We start from the raw sequence: 17,187 nt of genomic DNA, 5'->3' as shown, positions 1-17,187 counted from the left end.
CACCAAACTTTTACAGTTGAAAAGAAAAGATGCCCTGTGTCCCACCTGCCCTCCTTGTGTTTTTCATCCTGACTTCACTGTCAGCCAAGCAGCTGCCTTTACCAAGGAGCTGATTTGAACGATAGAATGAAATCTCCCCAATGTTTCAGTGTTGTCTAAAAGAGCCCCCTAAAGTCCTGTGGTGTGTCTGCGTCTTGCCTTTGCTGGTGGGAGAGCCTAGATTTCCACTGAAATTGCTTAAGTCTTTGAAGAGCTCAGGAGCCTAATGTACTCAAGATCCAAGTAATTTATTTCCAGTTCCACTTCGTTCTACGCGACTGATTAAGTTCAAACCCTCCGAACCTCAGACATACACTCCCCATTGCCAACCATGGCTGCAGGATCATTTGTCGCTAGGGGAAAAGAGATGCAGGGGGTTCTAGAAGACTGTGTGTCTTCCAACAGCGTGCATCAGGGGTCTTCACAAGTTCTGCACATTTGAAGATTTGACGACCCTCACAGCAACAAAGCCCTGCTAAAAGCAATGACTCTTATCTTACAAATTACTTCTCTCACTTAAAAAAGTTATTGTGCAAACTGGCCTTCTGTCTGCATACATCCGCTTTGGTCACAGCCTTCTGGGCACGAATGTGTGTCTCCAGGTTTGGGGAGGTGGCCCGGCCACCCTGGCCCTGGCAGGGGGACGCTGGTCCTCAAGGCGGAGAGGCAGCGATGACTGTTTCCTGGGCTTTGGCGCGCCACACCCTGTTATTGTAGAGGTTCAGTGCTGCTAGACTCTTTCCTCTATCTTCTGTTTAATGGTAGGAAGAGGGTGTTGAGGGTGTGGATAAGAAAGAGACTTGATGCCTGGAGTCCACAACCTGATCTTTGTTATGATCACTGCTGGCTCCACGGACCCTGTCACCTGTGCCTCATGTGGAAGTCCAACTGGTGAGCGAGGATGCATTCTGCAGTGGAGACGGCCAGCCCAGGCCTTCATCTCTGAGGACAGGATGGTTCTGGTACCCGGGCTGTGGCGGGAAGTGAACCAGAGGGTGAGATTCCACCGACACCCCTTCATCCCTCCTCGTGTGTGCCCTGTGCCGCGTGATTCATCTCCCGTATTCTGTTCAGAAGCACTGAGTTCCCCTCCTCTCTGCTCTGCAGCCAGGCCTTGACCTGCACGCAGAGAGGGGCCTGAAGTTGATGAGGCCTTTGGGTCCCTCCCCCCACCTGCTGCACCCGCAGATCCAGGAAGCACAGAAGTCAGCTGGAATCAAATCCGCCTGCAGATGATGCATCAGAAAGCTTACTTGTCACCTACTGGGAACACTCCTTACAAGCCAACAGAGGGAAGCGTATTTTGGAAGGAAATGGGAAGAGTGCCCAGTGCTTACCACATCCTTAAGCCTCGTGCATGGCCATCCCTCATGGAAGCATTCACACTATCCTCGAAGAGCTCTGAAGCCCCTGCTTTGTGTCTAAAATAGGAGCTGATTTCAATCTGTGGTTTCTTTGTTTTTTAATTTACTGAGGAAGGAAAAAAAATCTTATCTTTATTCTGGCCCATTCAGCAAATTTTTCATTAGCATCTGTAAAACCAAATGCATAAACTGATTTATTTAAAGAGAGAGACCTGAGAATCTTGTTTTTAGTATCCGAGAGTATTATTTTTCCAGTTTTATTGAGAAATGATTGTCATCCATCACTGTATATGTTTAAGGTGTACAGCACGCTGGCTTGATTTATATATATTGTGAAATGATTACAGTTCCTTTAGCTAAAATCCATCATCCTGAATAGATGCAATAAAGAGGGGAAAGAAATATCTCCTCGTGATGAGAACTGTTAGGATTTACTCCAACAACTTCCCTGTGAACCACAGAGCAGTGTTGACTATAGCCCCTGTGCTGTGCATCACAGCTCTTCTCCTTATTCATCTTAGAATGGTATTACAATGTTATTATGTTACCGGTAATACAATGGTATTACATCTTACAATGGTATTACATTTTGACCACCTTCCTCAGAGTGGAAACTACCAATCAGATCTCTTTTTCTATCAGTTTGGTAGGTTAGGGCTTGTTGTGGTTTTAATATGTAAGTAACATCATGCAGTAGTTCTCTTTCAGTATTTGACCTACCTCAGTCACAATCAAGCCCCATCAATCCTGACAGGTGTGAGATGATGTCTCTTCGTGGTCTTGATTTGCATTTCACTGATGGTTAGTGGTGTTGAGCATCTTTGCAGGAACCTGCAGTTATCTGTGTGTCTTCTTTGGGAAAAAATGCCTATTCAGATCCTCTGCCTCTCTTTTAATTGGATTATTTCATTTGATGCTATCGAGATGTATGAATTCTTTATATATTCTGGATAAATTAACCCTTATCAGATATATGGTGTGCAATTATTTTTTCCATTTTGTAGGCTGTCCTTTTACTTTATTGATGTTTTCCTTTGCTGTGCAGAAGATTTTTAGTTTGATGTAGTCCCACTTGTTTATTTTTCATTTTGTTGCTTGTGGTTGTAGCGTGATTTTCAAGAAATCATTCCAAGACCTATGTCAAGGAGACTTTTTTCCCCTAGATTTTCTTCCAGGAATAACATGGTTTTGAGTCACTGATATGTGCTAAGTTGCTTCTGTCATGTCTGACTCTTTGTGACCCCATGGACTGTAGCCCACGAGGCTCCTCTGTCCATGCAGATTTTCCAGGCAAGAATACTGGAGAGGGTTGCCATTTCCTCCTCCAGGGGATCATCCCAACCCAGGGATTGAACCCACGTCTCTTATGTCTCTTGCATTAGCAGGTGAGTTCTTTACCACTAATTTGTCTATAATTCACTCCAAGTAAATTTTTTTGAGTGGTATAAAAGAGAAGTCTAATTTTATTCTTTTATGTGTGATTATCCAATTTTGCCAGCACCATTTATCAAAGAAACTGTATTTTCTCCATTGAGTCTTCTTGGCTCTCTTGTCAAATATCTGTTGACTTTATACAATTGAGTTTATTTCTGGGCTCTCAATTCTGTCCCATTGATCTGTGTGTCTGTTCTTACACCAGTGCCATACTGTGTTGATTACTGTAGCTTTATAGTATAGCTTGAAATCAGGAAGCGTGATGGCTCCTGCTTTGAGGAGCTGATTTTTGTATGACCTAATTTTGAGACCTTGGTCAATCCTCAGCCTCCTTGAGTGTATGTTCGTTAATGATTAAAATATGGTGTTTGAACTATTTGTTGCTATGGTTCATTCCAGGTCAAAAATACCATTTTCACCAAATTTTAAATCAACTTTACCACAGGGGCCAAAGCACCTTAAAAGAAAATGGCAAGTCCCAAGTGAAGAGAGACACACCTCTGAAGGGTGGTTGGAACTGTGCTCCTCGAGAAGGGACCTATTTGGGATTAAACAGAAGAAACATAAAGCTTTGTCATTTTTAAAACTTGACACGTTCAGTGGCTTAATTGTTACAATAGCTGATGTTAACTAATACGCTTCTGGGCTTTTAGTTCCATCACTTAAAAGAATGAAAGCAATAGTTCACCCCTAGGAAAGTTTTTGTATGGTTTGCATCAACAACCTGTGTGATGGGCCCATCGCCACCCCAGGAGCCTTCTCTGCACCCCCCAATGTCCCCCCACTCCCCCCTCAGTGCTTCCCCTTTGGAGTTCAGCTGCTGCCCTCATCCTGGAGGCCGTGCTGTGCCCTGGAATCAGTCGTCTCCAGATTCCCGAGTCCTCTGTCTTCGATGGGGCAGGGCCAGCACACACTGACCTGGGCCCTCCTGCTGCAACCATAGCGACACCTCTGTCACCACCACCACCACAAGGGACCACTCGGGGAAACCTGAGTTACCCCCACGAGTGGAGACGGGCAGGAGGAAGACACTATCCCCGGCAATGGCGCCCCTGTCACAGGGCCATCGCTGGCACAGGGAACTCTCCCACTGAGGTCGTCCTGCAGGAAGTGTGAGCGCAGGCAAGACGACCTCCCAGCACAGCCTGAGCCGTGGCAGTGACAGCAGCTCACACACCATGCACTTGCCCTGTTTTCCTCACATCTTGGCCTTGACAGCCCCAGGGTCCCTGAGATTCTGTCTTCCTATCTCATCTCTTGCTGGTTTTCTCAAAACAGTTCTCCCTGTTCTTTTTCTCTACAAATGCTTTGAAGATTCTGAGTCTCCATCACCCAGGAGGAATGCCCCCCAAGGGCCCGTGACTCCAGAACACCCAGGACCGTTGTTTCCCTAGGCAGCAAAGGAGCCAGAAGGCTGTGCCTTAAGGGGGGCTGGGAGGAGGTGAGCCTGCAGAGAGCCCTGGTCCCCAGGCTTGGCCGGGAAGTGCCCACCTCGTGAGCTGGGACAGCGGCCACATCGGCAGCAGCCTCCCTAAGTGTGGGGGACACTTTTCCCCTGTGCTGTGTGCTCTGCCCCCCTGCAGTCCCTTGCACTGACCTGGCCAGTATCCCCCATGACTCAGCGCTCATTCTCACGCAGCATCCTCTGCCCTGCCCCAGTTACTCAGTGCAGCGGGCCCCCAGTGAGGTCAGACCCTCCCTTTCCGCCTCCAGTCACTTCCTAAATCCACCCTCTCTCCCAGGAAAACCCCTCAAGTGTGTTATCACACTTCCGTTTTCTCTTTTAGTGCTTCTTAATCTTTTTTTCAGGACCGCTCTGAGACCTGAAAGAAGCCGCAGATGCTGCCCCGGAGGAAGGCCAGCCTCGGGGCTCCGGGTCTTTGCGACACCCCCGCTTTGGAGTATGAGGACAGGGCAGCACGGTGGCCGGTGCCCAGCAGCGTGCTCCCCCTGGGCGCCTCTGTGTGGTGGGGGCCTCGGCCGCCCCTCCTGGTTGCCTCCCTCCTCGAGGCCCCGAGCCCAGGACAAACCTCCAGGAGAGCTGCAGGCGAGGGGAGAGGGCGGGATTAGAAACTGTAATTCAAGCTAATATTTGAGGCTTGGCAAGTGCACCTCTGGGACTTCTTGAAAACCCCCGAATCTTTCTCATTTCAGAGCAATTAAGCCAACCCCAGCGTCCTGGCTCCAGGAAGCCGCGAGGCTCCGAGTTTACTGCTGTTTCCTCTCCCTGGGCTGCTCCAGCTCCATCCTGGCCGGTCGGTGCCACCGAGGGGCTCCGCGAGCCAGCGTGGGCTGGGGCGGGGGCACCAGCGGCCGCGGGTACATGTGGCTTCCAGGCCGCGGGCTGAGGCACTGATGTGTGGCATAATCGAAAACATCCCGCAGTAATTTAATAGTTCCCACCAAGCACAGACACGAAGTCTAGCAGCCCTTCCCTCTACACGCTGAGCCCTGGGAGGCGGGGGGAGGGGGGACGCCAGCAGAAACGGGAAATCCATCTGCAGGGCCGCTGCCCAGGGACTTTCGTGCTTCTCTTTGGGTTTGGCTCTGATGTTACAGAGAAAGATGTGCACTCTGGAAACATGCAGGAAGCAGGGGTTTACATTAAATGTCTTGTCCAGCCCTGGGGGGGCGGGGGGGGGTTGGAGATCGGGGGTGCGAGGACCCTCACACACTGGGGAGGCTGGGACACTGCTGAAAGAACAGAAAGCAACATTGGTCAACACGGTGACCAGTGGGTGCCCTTTGTGAAAAGCGCTTGAATCCCACATGGAGGGGATGCCCAGGAAGGGAGCTGACTGAAGACACTCTGAGTCTATGTCCCCCCTCACCCCCCACCCTGAGAGCCATCAGTGGGGAGATCCCCGGGCACCCCCTCCTGCGAGTGAATTTGAGACCAGGCAGGTAACAAAAGTGGAAGCACAAGCTTGGGAAGAAATCTGTCTTCTAGTCAGAAGTTTTCTTTTTCAATCACAATAAATTTTCCTGAAATTAGTCACGAGCCGATGCCTAAACTTCCTGTATTTGATGAGATCAGTGGCAGCCCACAGCTGTGGTTCGTGGTCTCATCTGCAGCCGCAGACTCATCTGAGGCTCTGCCATTGAGGCCAGTGGACTGGGGTGTCTGCACACGTGCATGAAGGCCTACTGTGTGCCCAGGAACATCCTGCAGGGAACACGGCTCCCCTCTGGCTCTACCCAAAGCCCGGAAGGAATGTTGAGGAGATTTCCTGATGCACTAAGTTGGGCTCTGAGCAATAGCGCCAGAAGTCTTCACCTGTGGAGTCTCCGGGGTCACTCCGCCTCGTAGCCCCGGAGCTACTGGCATTCCTGGGCAGCTTGACCCCAATGTGTGCTCAGGAGATGGGCTGGCCCGGTGCCCACCTGGCTTCATGGCTCTAACCTTCAGAGGGGCCTCCCTGGGCTCCACACCCTCATCTGCAAAGGAGGCTGATGAGGGCGTCATCCTGCTCAGGCCTGTGGACGAGGAGTCAGTTAATGCTGGAAAAGCACTTGGAACAGAAAGTGATGCTGTGGTGCCGGGTGGGGTTCATCATGGCTTTGCTGTGAGATGAGAATTGGATGACACAGCACTGACCGCAGTGGCTTAGAAAACCCACGGCATTGAGAGAGCAGACTGGGCAGGGGCGGGTGTCCTGACAGAGCTTAGTGAGGCCCTGGGCTCCCCTGGGAAGGAGATCCTTAGCAGCAGACAGGACTGATTAGCAGACAGGCCCAGATGACAGGAAAGAATTAAGAGCAGACCCAACAGCAGTCCTAATGGTGGGTCATCCCTAAGCTCTGTGTCAGCTTTCCCACCAGGCCCCACCCTGGGCAGAGTAACAGGGGTGGGACAGGACCTCTCGGGGATCACACGCCCACCCACCCCCGGGGTCTGACATCCCAAACCCCCGAGTATCCTGTTTTTCTGCCCCCACCCAGAAGGGAGCCATGACCTCAGCCTAGACCAGGGGCGGGGCAGTCCTCCTCTCCAGAGCAGGGTCCTGGTGTGGACACCACTCGCCACCCACTCTCTGATGAGAAAGTTCTTCATCGGGCATAAAATATTTGATACACATTTACACAGTACACTGTGGATATGGCATTTGTTCATTTACATCTTTGATAAATACATACGACTTTATGAGAAACACATGTTACTCTGTTGGAAGAAGTCGGGTCGGATGAGAACCTGGGCCTCTGCTGTGAAATGAATCCTGAATGACAGCATCCCAATGTCCCGAATAAGATCAGCCTCCCAGCAGAAGTCCCAGAAACCGAAACAACCCCAAGCAGAGAATGCACTGCGGCCGGCTCATCTGGGCCTACTTCTTCTCCACTTCCTTTGACGTTAAATGTTATCAGAGAGAAACGTGATTCAGCGTGAGCTCTGTGTGCTGGTTTCTCTCGGGTGTGCTGCCGCTTGCAGCGACCAGCCAGGTCCCGAAGTCAGTGGTCCTGCCGTGCTGAGAGGGCCCTGGGCAGCCGGGGTCTCTGTTTCCCTGGGCTCCTTAGAAACTACCAGTGAGGCCTCAACCTCCACATCCCCCATGTCAGGGGCAGGGGGTCAGGGCGGCCTTGCTGGGGCAGGTGTTCCTACAGCCCCTCCCCAGGGATGCAGGCTGTGCTCCCCCCACACCTCTCCCCACGCCAACCCTGCCACAAGGCTGTGCATCCCTGCACTAGCTCCCTCTCCCTGGAAGCACCCGGCCACCTCAACAGCCACGTCCCAGCAAGAACTGCTCCACTTGGGTGGCTGAGGCCCATAGGCCCCCAACTCTGCTCCAGCAGGCAGTGCCCACATGTCCAGTGCCCCCCGCACCTGACCTCACTCTGTTAAAGCCCCTCGGCTTTTCCTAAGAATCACCTTTCCCAGAGCCTTCTTGTGGGAGAGGCCAGACCCGAGGTGACCCAAGACCCAAGTGGCCCCAGACCCAAGGTGACCCCAGGCCTGACCTGACCCCAGGCCTGAGGTGCCCCAGGCCCAAGATGACCCCAGACACAAGGTGGCCCCAGACACAAGGTGGCCCAGATCCGAGGTGACCCCAGGCCTGACCTGACCCCAGGCCCGAGGTGCCCCAGGCCCAAGATGACCCCAGACACAAGGTGGCCCCAGACCCAAGGTGGCCCCAGACTCAAGGTGGTCCCAAACCTGAGGTAACCTCAGACCTGATTTGGCCCCAGGCCTGAGGTGACCCCAGGCCAAAGATGAACTGAAATGACCCCAGGCCCAAGGTGACCCCAGCCCCAAGGTGGCCCCAGACCTGAGGTGGCCCCAGACCTGAGGTGACCTCAGACCTGAGGTGGCCCCAGGTCAGAGGTGCCCCAGACCCGAGGTGCCCCAGATCCAAGGTGATCCCAGGCCCAAGGTGACCCCAGCCCCGAGGTGGCCCAGTGTCACACAGAGGTAGCCCTCCATCCCTCTGGCCTGGAGCAGATGAGAAGAGCAGGGGATGGGCAGAAACGGGCACCGACCACAGCCGGATCTCACTGCCCTCCTGCCCTCTCGTGGCGCCCAGGGCCTCCTGCTTCCTAACTCCTTTCTGAAATTGAAACGCCACATTCATCCTGGAACTCAAAGCCAGCGCAGTAATTCTCCAAGCATTTGCATTTTCACCTCCAATTATTAAACGGAAGCTCCGTGTCTTGTTAAAGGAATGCCTGGTCAAGGGGAAGATTTCTGGGTGAAGCCTCCCTGCACCTAAAACTCCATCAAAGTTCCACATGGCGGGTGTGACAGGGCTGTGGGTGGTTCCATGTGGCAGGTCCAGGGGCTGTGTGCCCACACGTCGCTCAGCCTGGCCCCCAGCCTCCCTCCCAGACCTCCCAGACCTCCTAGACCCCTCCCTTGGGCAGCCCCCACCAGGACCACACGCCCCAGGGGGCTACTCTGACAACCCCAGACTCTTCCTGATCTCAGCATGGGGCATGAAAGTGCCTTGACGGGATGAGGGGACAAAGGTGGGAAGGTGAGAGGGGACTCAGAGGGGCTGGGTGTCCAGGAAACCTCTGCCTTCACCCCTGGAAAGCAGCAGACCCCCAGGAAAGCTGGGGGGACCCCAGGTCTGAAGGCCAGAGTCCCAGAAGATGAGAGGAAGCATGTAGAAGCTGTCTGTGCCATTGTTCTGGGCACAGTCACCGTTGGGGGGAGGGCCAGGAGGGGACAGAAAACAGGAGGTTTGAAGACACGGGTCACAGCAGGCGTGCCCCAGAGCACCACCCCCCACCCCACCCCCCGGTCCCTGTTCACGGGCAGGGATGGGACACACACTGCTGACTGAGAGACTCTGATTTTCAAAGAAGCAGATTATTTACCACTTTGATATATTCACACATGCCACCACAAAAGACATTTAAAACAAGACTTGCCATTTTTTCAGGATCCAAACCAGGCTACTGTCTCTGCAAATGGCATGAAGAAACATTGCTTCATCTGTGATCCTATCTACCACATGGGGCGCAGGGCTCATCCTTCCAAAAGTAAATATTTGCGGAGAAAGAAAAGAGTGGGATTGGTTAAGCTGGTTTTCAGGCCCAGTGCAGAAAAGTAAAAATCTGATTTATTTCTTCCCCTGTTCTGTTCTATTAAAATGAAGTCGTGCAGAAAGCGGCTTTCCCATACGTGTGTGTGTTTTATGAAGGGGAAGCTCACTCTGAGTGAACAGCCTCCAGTGTACGATGATGCCTACGGCAGCTGTTCAACGCGGGTGGCACGGAAGCCAGGTTTCCTGGGAGGGTGTTGGTCAACAGTTTGCTGGGGCCAGCTTGCCCCGCCCACCTAGGAAGCCCACTCTGCCCACCTCTTCACATCCCAGCTGAGTGACAGCATGCTGGGGGCTTAGATCAGCCGTGTGGGGGCAGTGCCCAGCCCTGAAACCAGCACACCTTACACGCAGCTCTGGTCCCCAGAGACCCATCAACCCTTCAGCAGCTCCACCAGGAAATCGAGGTGGTAGAACAAAAACCGGCTACCAAGGGCTCCCGAGCTCCTTCCTGGTCAGAAGAACCACCTGCAAACCCTGTTATCAAACACTGAACTGCCTTGAAAACTAGCTCTTGCTGCAGATTTCATAATGTTTCTTAAGAAATTCAACCTAAAGACAAATAGCAGAATCCCCATGGACAGAGGAGCCTGGAGGGCTTCAGTCCATGGGGTCGCAAAGAGTCGGACACGACTGAGTGACTAAGCACACACACACGCAACGCATATATATGGAATCCAGGAAGATGGTACCGACGATCCTACGGGCAGGGCAGGAAAGGAGACACAGACGCAAAGAACAGACTTTTGGACTCAGTGGCAGAAGGTGAGGCTGATTTGAGAGAATGACATTGAAACATACACATTACCATATGTAAAACAGATGAGCAGTGCTAGGCTGATGTGTGACCCAGGGCACCCAAAGCCACTGCGCTGTGACACCTGGAAGGGATAGGGTCGGGAGGGAAGAGTGGAGGGGACACCTGTACAACTATGGCCGATTCATTCTAATGAATGGCAAAAACAATCACAATATTGTAAACTAATTATTCTCCAATTAAAATAAATAACTAAAGTTTAAAAAAAGGAGAAATTCAACCTAGTCATTGATTGCATCAACAGCTAATACTGTCTGAACTACAAGTAGTATCAAGCGGCTTTATACACTTCCTGTTAAAATTTAAAACGAGATGATCTCCATACCGACACAAATGGCCTTGAAAATGCATTGTTTCAGCTCAAACCACAGCCATGGCAGCTATTCTTGACCTCTGTTGCAAATGCAGAGGAAATTTCTGTATTTCGAAATCCACTTAAACTCTCTGGGTCTGTATTAGGATGGGGTAAGCTCACTTTTCTCTGATGTGTCCTCTAAATACAAGTAGATAACCCCGGAAATTATAAACAGAGGATGATAAAAGGACCCTAAAGCCTAGAGAAAAAGAAAGGCTGACTGGAGATGTGGAGATTTGGAGAAAAGCAGTGTGGTTCCCTAGGCTCCTTTGGTCTAGAAGTAAGGGCAGGAGAAGCCTGCAAGACAGAGCCACCGAGAGACATGCATGATGTTTCTCTTCTCTCTGTAGCCAGAGGACAGGGGTAGCGGACACCAGGTTCCTCTCCCCCAGCCACGTAGCTGGCAGGTAGGCAGGCCCCCTGCAGGGCCAGCCTCGCCCTCCCCCAACTGTTCTGGGCTCTTTGGTCCCGCCCCCAGCCTCCACCAACACCACAGGGAGCCTCAGTGCAGCAGCTCCTGAGCTCCAATCCCACAATACAAGGCAGCCCAGAGGAGTGCACAGACTCAAGATGAGAGAAGCCTAACTAGAGTGAACCCAAGGAAACTCACGCCAGCACATCAACGTGGAACTTCTGAAAACTAAAGATGAAGAAAAATATCTTGAAAACTGACACATTACTTACTAAAGAACAAGTTGATAACAGGGGATTTGTGATCTGAAATCTAGCAGACCAGAAAGAAGCAGCATGACCAGGTTCAAGTGCTGAGAGGAAAGAACCATCAACCAGAAGTTCACGTTTGCACAAACCACACTTATCACAACAAACTGTGAAAAATTCTTAAAGAGATGGGAATACCAGACCACCTGACCTGCCTCTTGAGAAATCTGTATACAGGTCAGGAAGCAACAGTTAGAACTGGACATGGAACAACAGACTGGTTCCAAATAGGGAAAGGAGTACGTCAAGGCTGTATATTGTCACCCTGCTTATTTAACTTCTATGCAGAGTACATCATGAGAAACGCTGGGCTGGATGAAGCACAAGCTGGAATCAAAACTGCCAGGAGATATATCAATAACCTCAGATATGCAGATGACACCACCCTTATGGCAGAAAGTGAAGAACTAAAGAGTCTCTTGATGAAAGTGAAAGAGAAGAGTGGAAAAGTTGGCTTAAAGCTCAACAGTCAGAAAACAAAGATCATGGCATCTGGTTCCATCACTTCATGGCAAATAGATGGAGAAACAGTGGAAAACAGTGACAACTTTATTTTGGGGGGCTCCAAAATCACTGCAGATGGTGACTGCAGCCATGAAATTAAAAGACACTTGCTCCTTGGAAGAAAAGCTATTGCAAACCTAGAGAACATATTAAAAAGCAGAGACATTACTTTGCAAAGAAAGGTCTGTCTAGTCAAAGCTATGGTTTTTCCAGTAGTCATGTATGAACGTGAGTTGAACTATAGAGAAAGCTGACTGCTGAAAAATTGATGCTTTTGAACTGTGTGTTGGAGAAGAGTCTTGAGAGTCCCTTGGACTACAAGAAGATTCAACCAGTCCATCCTAAAGGAAATCAGTCCTGAATATTAATTGGAAGGACTGATGCTGAAGCTGAAACTCCAATACTTTGCCCACCAGATGCGAAGAACAGACTCATTGGAAAAGACCCTGATACTGGGAAAGATTGAAGGCAGAAGGATAAGGGGATGACAGAAGATGAGATGGTTGGATGGCATCACTGACTCAATAGACATGAGTTTGAGTGAACTCTGGGAGTTGATGATGGACAAGGAGGCCTGGCGTGCTGCCATCCATGGGGTTACAGAGTCGGACACGACTGAACGACTGAACTGAACTGAACTGAAACCACACTTGCAGAAGGAAGAGGAAATACAAAATTCTTAGACAAAGGAAAACTGAGATATTAACAGTTTTTAACTAGCAGACCTGTTCTCAAAGACTGGCTAAATGAAGCTCTATACTTCAGCTATATGAAGTTCTATGTTTTGCAAACTCCACACAAGTTTCAGAGCCAAGAGAAAAAAAGCAGGTAGTTTCTCATAGTGTTATGTGGTCAAGAGACTTTCTGTGGACTGAGGTTCATGGCCGTTGTCCCCATGCCTGGCCCCTGACCACGAACCAGGCTGACCTCCTCTCCTGCCTCCACTGCCTTGTCCCCAGGTCAGAACCCAGAACCAGGCGTGAATTAAGGGAAGTCACCCAAGCTGCTACAAACCAGAATGTGGCTGATGAAAACTATTGCACGCTAAAGCAGGAACCCATTCCCCAAGCCCACAGCCTGGTCACAGCTCTGAGCCTCCTGACCACCCTCTGAGCTCCCCTGGCCTGAGGTCAGGATCAGAGAGAGCAGCCCTACCCTGAGGCCACACAGATGAGTGCAGAGTGGAGGCTCCAACTCTGCCCAGCCAGATTAGACCACTGCCAACACGTTTGAAGTGCTCTTTCTGCTGTTTCCTTTGCTGCTCATCTTCCCAGGCTCCCCACCCCATCAGCACTGCTCTAGGAAGACCTGATCCAGCCGTTTTTGTTCAATGGACTCTCGGTCGACACCAGGCACCGTTTCTCTGACTGTGCAGAGGTGGTCAGGATATCGGGGCGTGGTGGGTCTATGCCGGATCTAGACAGTCGCCTGCTCACTGAAGTGTGGTCTCAGGTCCAGAAAGATGATGACAGCACACTCAGGTCACACAGCTAGCTATACACATCTCTTAGAAAAGACTCTTTCTTCATTCTTAAAAGTCATAGACTTCCTGGAACAAAACTAGCAATTGTCTTGCACTTTTAGGGTGAGAATAAAACCTTTACAGTAACACTCAAAACCCTGAGGGAGGGTCCAGATGCAACAGCAAATGTCTCATAAATTACCAGAGGAAAGATGAGGCCTCCAGAAGGGACTCCTTGGAAAGAATTCCTCCCCAGTCCAGTGAAATCCCAGCCACGGCAAGCAGGTGGTGGCGGGCGGGGGCAGGGGTGGGGAACTGGCCGTCATCCTCCCCACATTGTCCAAGGCCTAGCTGCTGGGCTGCACAGAGAAGACACAGAGCCCTCCCCAGAGGAGCAGGCACAGGCCAGGCCCAGGGCAAGACCCCCCACGCACCCGGGAAGGGGGCCACCTTTGACCCGGGCAACCAGTGGCTCCACGCTGCCGGGGGAACCCCAAGGCAGCCTGGTGCTCACACAAGTCCATGCAGCTGGCCTTCCTGCAGCCACGCCGAGTGTTCTCACTCACACAGGCTTTGGCCGTGGCTGGGACAGGCTCCCAGGGGAGAGGCCACCCACAGAGACCTGCGTAATCAATAGCCTCCCCAGCAGGTGCTGACAGAGTGAGCTGGAGCTGGCGTGGGCTCCCTGAGAGCCTGTGGAATGCGACCCCGCCTGGGGCTGGCAGAGGGCCCGGACCCCAGCCTCAGGAGCCCCCAGTCTCAGCCGCCTGGGCCTTGGCTAGGGGTGCATGGACACACCACAACCCCCGTTTCCCCATCTGCTGGAAAAAAGTCAAGCCAGCCCGTGAGTGGAGGTTCCTCAAGGAGCCAGGCGTCTTCCTTGGGTGAACATCAACAAGGCACAGATCTTGTCCTAAAAGCGCCGGAGGACTGGTGTGTCAAGTGTGTGTGCAGATGGGAACTTGGTATGAAAACGCCACTTCCACACGTGAAGTTTAACATTTTCCTAAACTGCCACTAACTGCCTTCATTCCCTAATGGACGGAAATCAGCTGGAAAGGGCTTCATGTGAGAAAGGCAGCCTGCTATGGAAGTCTGGAATCAGAGGTGGGCAAGTGGCCCCAGGAAAGACTGGGCCTCCGTGCTTGCAGGCCCCTCCTCCCCCTCTGGAGGTCCCTCCCCATGGTTGCCTGTAACCCCCCCAGCCCCCAGCTAGGCCCCAGCGCCAGCACCAAGGGGGAGCATACCTCCACACCTGCCCACAGGCCTGCCCCACTAACCTCTGCCAAACAGAACCCCACGCCTGCCTGTGTGTCCATCCAGACCTGGGACTAAAGCAGGACTCTCTAGTTGCTGTCCAGCCCTGCAGGTGGGTCTGCTCGGACCCCATTTCTCCCCTACCCCAGCTCTGCCAGCACACCATCAAGGTGTTCCCCAAACCGAGGGGAGTGATCTGAGCCCTGTATTGGGGGCTGGAGCTGCAGGAATTTCACGACAGTGGGACTTCAAGGCAATTAGATTAAAGTATTTATGTGAACTTGTAAAGGTTTAGAAAGAAGCCGACCATGTAATTGGTGATTTACGTAACTGTAAGATTTCATTAATTCCCCTGCAAACAAATCCTTCCCAGGCTGCACATACACCCAGCTCTCTCACCTACCCAGAGAGAAATGCATTTTGCTGGGATATAGAAGTGTTTCATTCCAAATGCTATATATGTATTATATACACTCATAAATTTCTGTGTGTATTTGTATACCACATTTAACATCTCTTGCATGGACGTCCAGCTTCAAGGAGTGAGGCTCTTCTGTGCACAAGGCCCAGTCTGTGCTGATCTGTTGTTGCCCCAGGAACAGAGAAAAGGGCCCTGGCCCAGTGCCTTCTCATGACACAAACATGGGCCAGAGGGCTGCAGGCCACCTCGCCGGCGCTGTCCACCACACACAGAACAAAATGTGCAGCTATGCTTCCATCCGGCGTCTCTCCTCTTGGCCAGAGTTGTTCCCACCCACAAGGCCCAGTTCCCGGACAAGCAGTGGAGAAGGAGGGGGGCGAGGAGGGGCTCAGGCTCAGAGTAAGCACCTCCTCCAGGCAGTTCCTGGGCACCACTCCCCACAGCACGCCCAGACCTGGCCCAGCCTCCTCTGACCTCTGTGCCACCCCTCCCTGGGGAAACACCAGCCTCCCAAGGGCGCTGTGGCTCACAGCTTCTTCTGCGTCCATTCCCTCCACTTAGATTTCTGATTCACTTCCCTTCCTGAGCTCCACCAGGGCCCCTGCTCAGTTTCATCTAACCCAGGCCTCCAAGCCAGGGGGAAGCCATGTAGCTCCCAAACCTGCCCTCCATCACCAACACCCTCTCTGAGAACCACACGCCCCTGTACTGAACGAGTACCTCACACCTGCTACAGGTGCAGGACCCCAGGTGCTGCAGGCAGTCACCACCTCACTCGGGAGGACCCTCCAAACACTGGACGCTCAGCATCCCTTCACCTGTTTCACCCACCTGCTCCCACTTGGAGTCACCCTCTCAGTTGGCATCACTTTGAGAAGGAGAACTTTTAAACATAATTTTAGTATTTAACTCTGCTCTTACACTAAATTTGATTCTGCAACTATTCTAAGAATTGCTGTGTGACTCTAAATTCATGTACCTGGAAAAGCACCGAATGTGACCAAGTGTTTAACGTGCTCAAGAAGTATTTGTTCACAGAAGGATGGATGGATGAGTGAATGGATGAATAGATGGCTAAATGGATGTTTGTTGTTCAGTTGCTAAGTCGTGTCCAACTCTTTGCTGCCTCATGGACTGCAGCACACCAGACCTCCTTGCCCCTCACCGTCTCCCAGAGTTTGCCCAAGTTCATGTCCATTGAATTGGCGATGTCGATTGAATGATGGATGGGCTGATGAGTGGATGGATGGGTGGATGAATCCAACACTGAGCACTGCCAGGAATGCCAGCGTCTCCTCACTTTGGGTTACGGTTCCAGGGAGGGAAGTAAGAGATGAGGGGTATGTGGCTGCTCCTGACCCAGGGGGGCACCCTCTCCCCTTGAGGTCTCCCGTCATTTCCAGAGGGTCTGTGTGTAGAGCTTCACAACACAGCCAGGAGCCACAGGGGCTTGAGCTGACTGGAACTAAATAAAGCAGTCATCTCAATACATAATGACACTGCAGGGCACCAGCCACTCGTCCAGTGCTCAAACATTTTGTTTTTACAGGAGCCTTACTGGTTAGTGCAGAAACAGAAGTTATGTTCTGCAGGACAGAAAATGCGAAGAGACTGACAGCCCCCAGGACCCCTCCCCTGTGCCGGGACCAGCTCACCTAGAGCTCTGGCCTCGTTCCACGGTGACCAGCGCCGGGCAAGGGAAGCGGCCTTCGTGTGGGTGTATAATAGGAAACACATATCTGGCCCCCTTCTAGGCTCCCGGCACAGCACTCTGAGAACCCTTGGAATTTCCTGAGCAACGGAAGTGTCTCTCATGCTCACAACAGGGCCCTTCTGAGCAAACCCAGATTTGTGCTAATGAGGGGACTCTCGTGTGGCCCCAGGCAGCTTCAGGCCAGGCCAGGCCAGAAAAACCAAATCTGCAGTTGTCCAGGCAGAAGTGAGGGGGTCTGGTGGGTGAGCCCCTACCCACAGAGTCTGCTCTCACTCTAGGAGATGGCATCAGAACTGAGTTGTCAGCCCAGCCGGTGTCAGAGAATCAGAAAACTGATGGCTTGTGAGGAAAACCCCTTGCTGTTAGAAATGGGGGGAAAAAACAGTCCTCTATTTCCTCTCTGAACCCAGAGACTGGGGGTGGAGTTCCGGTCACACGGAGCCTGTGAGATGCTGTCCTTGGGTGGGGATTGGGGTTGGGGGGGATCCTGTGAGATGCTGCCCTGGTGGGAGGTGGAGGAGGAAGGTCCTGTGAGATGCTGCCCTTGGATGGGGAGAT

General features: G+C 52.0%; 1 long non-coding RNA gene across 1 annotated transcript in view; it reads right to left on the bottom strand.

Moving 5' to 3' along the window:
- Positions 1 to 268: 268 nt before the first annotated feature.
- LOC132657166 (uncharacterized) overlaps positions 269 to 17,187 on the bottom strand; it is a 37,371-nt gene continuing 20,452 nt past the window's right edge. Inside the window, exon 2 of the long non-coding RNA XR_009594941.1 lies at positions 269 to 3,375. This is a non-coding gene — a long non-coding RNA (uncharacterized LOC132657166). The remainder of the gene's footprint in view (positions 3,376 to 17,187) is intronic.

This window comes from Ovis aries, chromosome 9 (genome assembly GCF_016772045.2).
Source record: "Ovis aries strain OAR_USU_Benz2616 breed Rambouillet chromosome 9, ARS-UI_Ramb_v3.0, whole genome shotgun sequence".
In the NCBI taxonomy this organism is placed as follows: Eukaryota; Metazoa; Chordata; class Mammalia; order Artiodactyla; family Bovidae; genus Ovis; species Ovis aries.
This window is presented reverse-complemented; position numbering and strand designations above follow the sequence as displayed.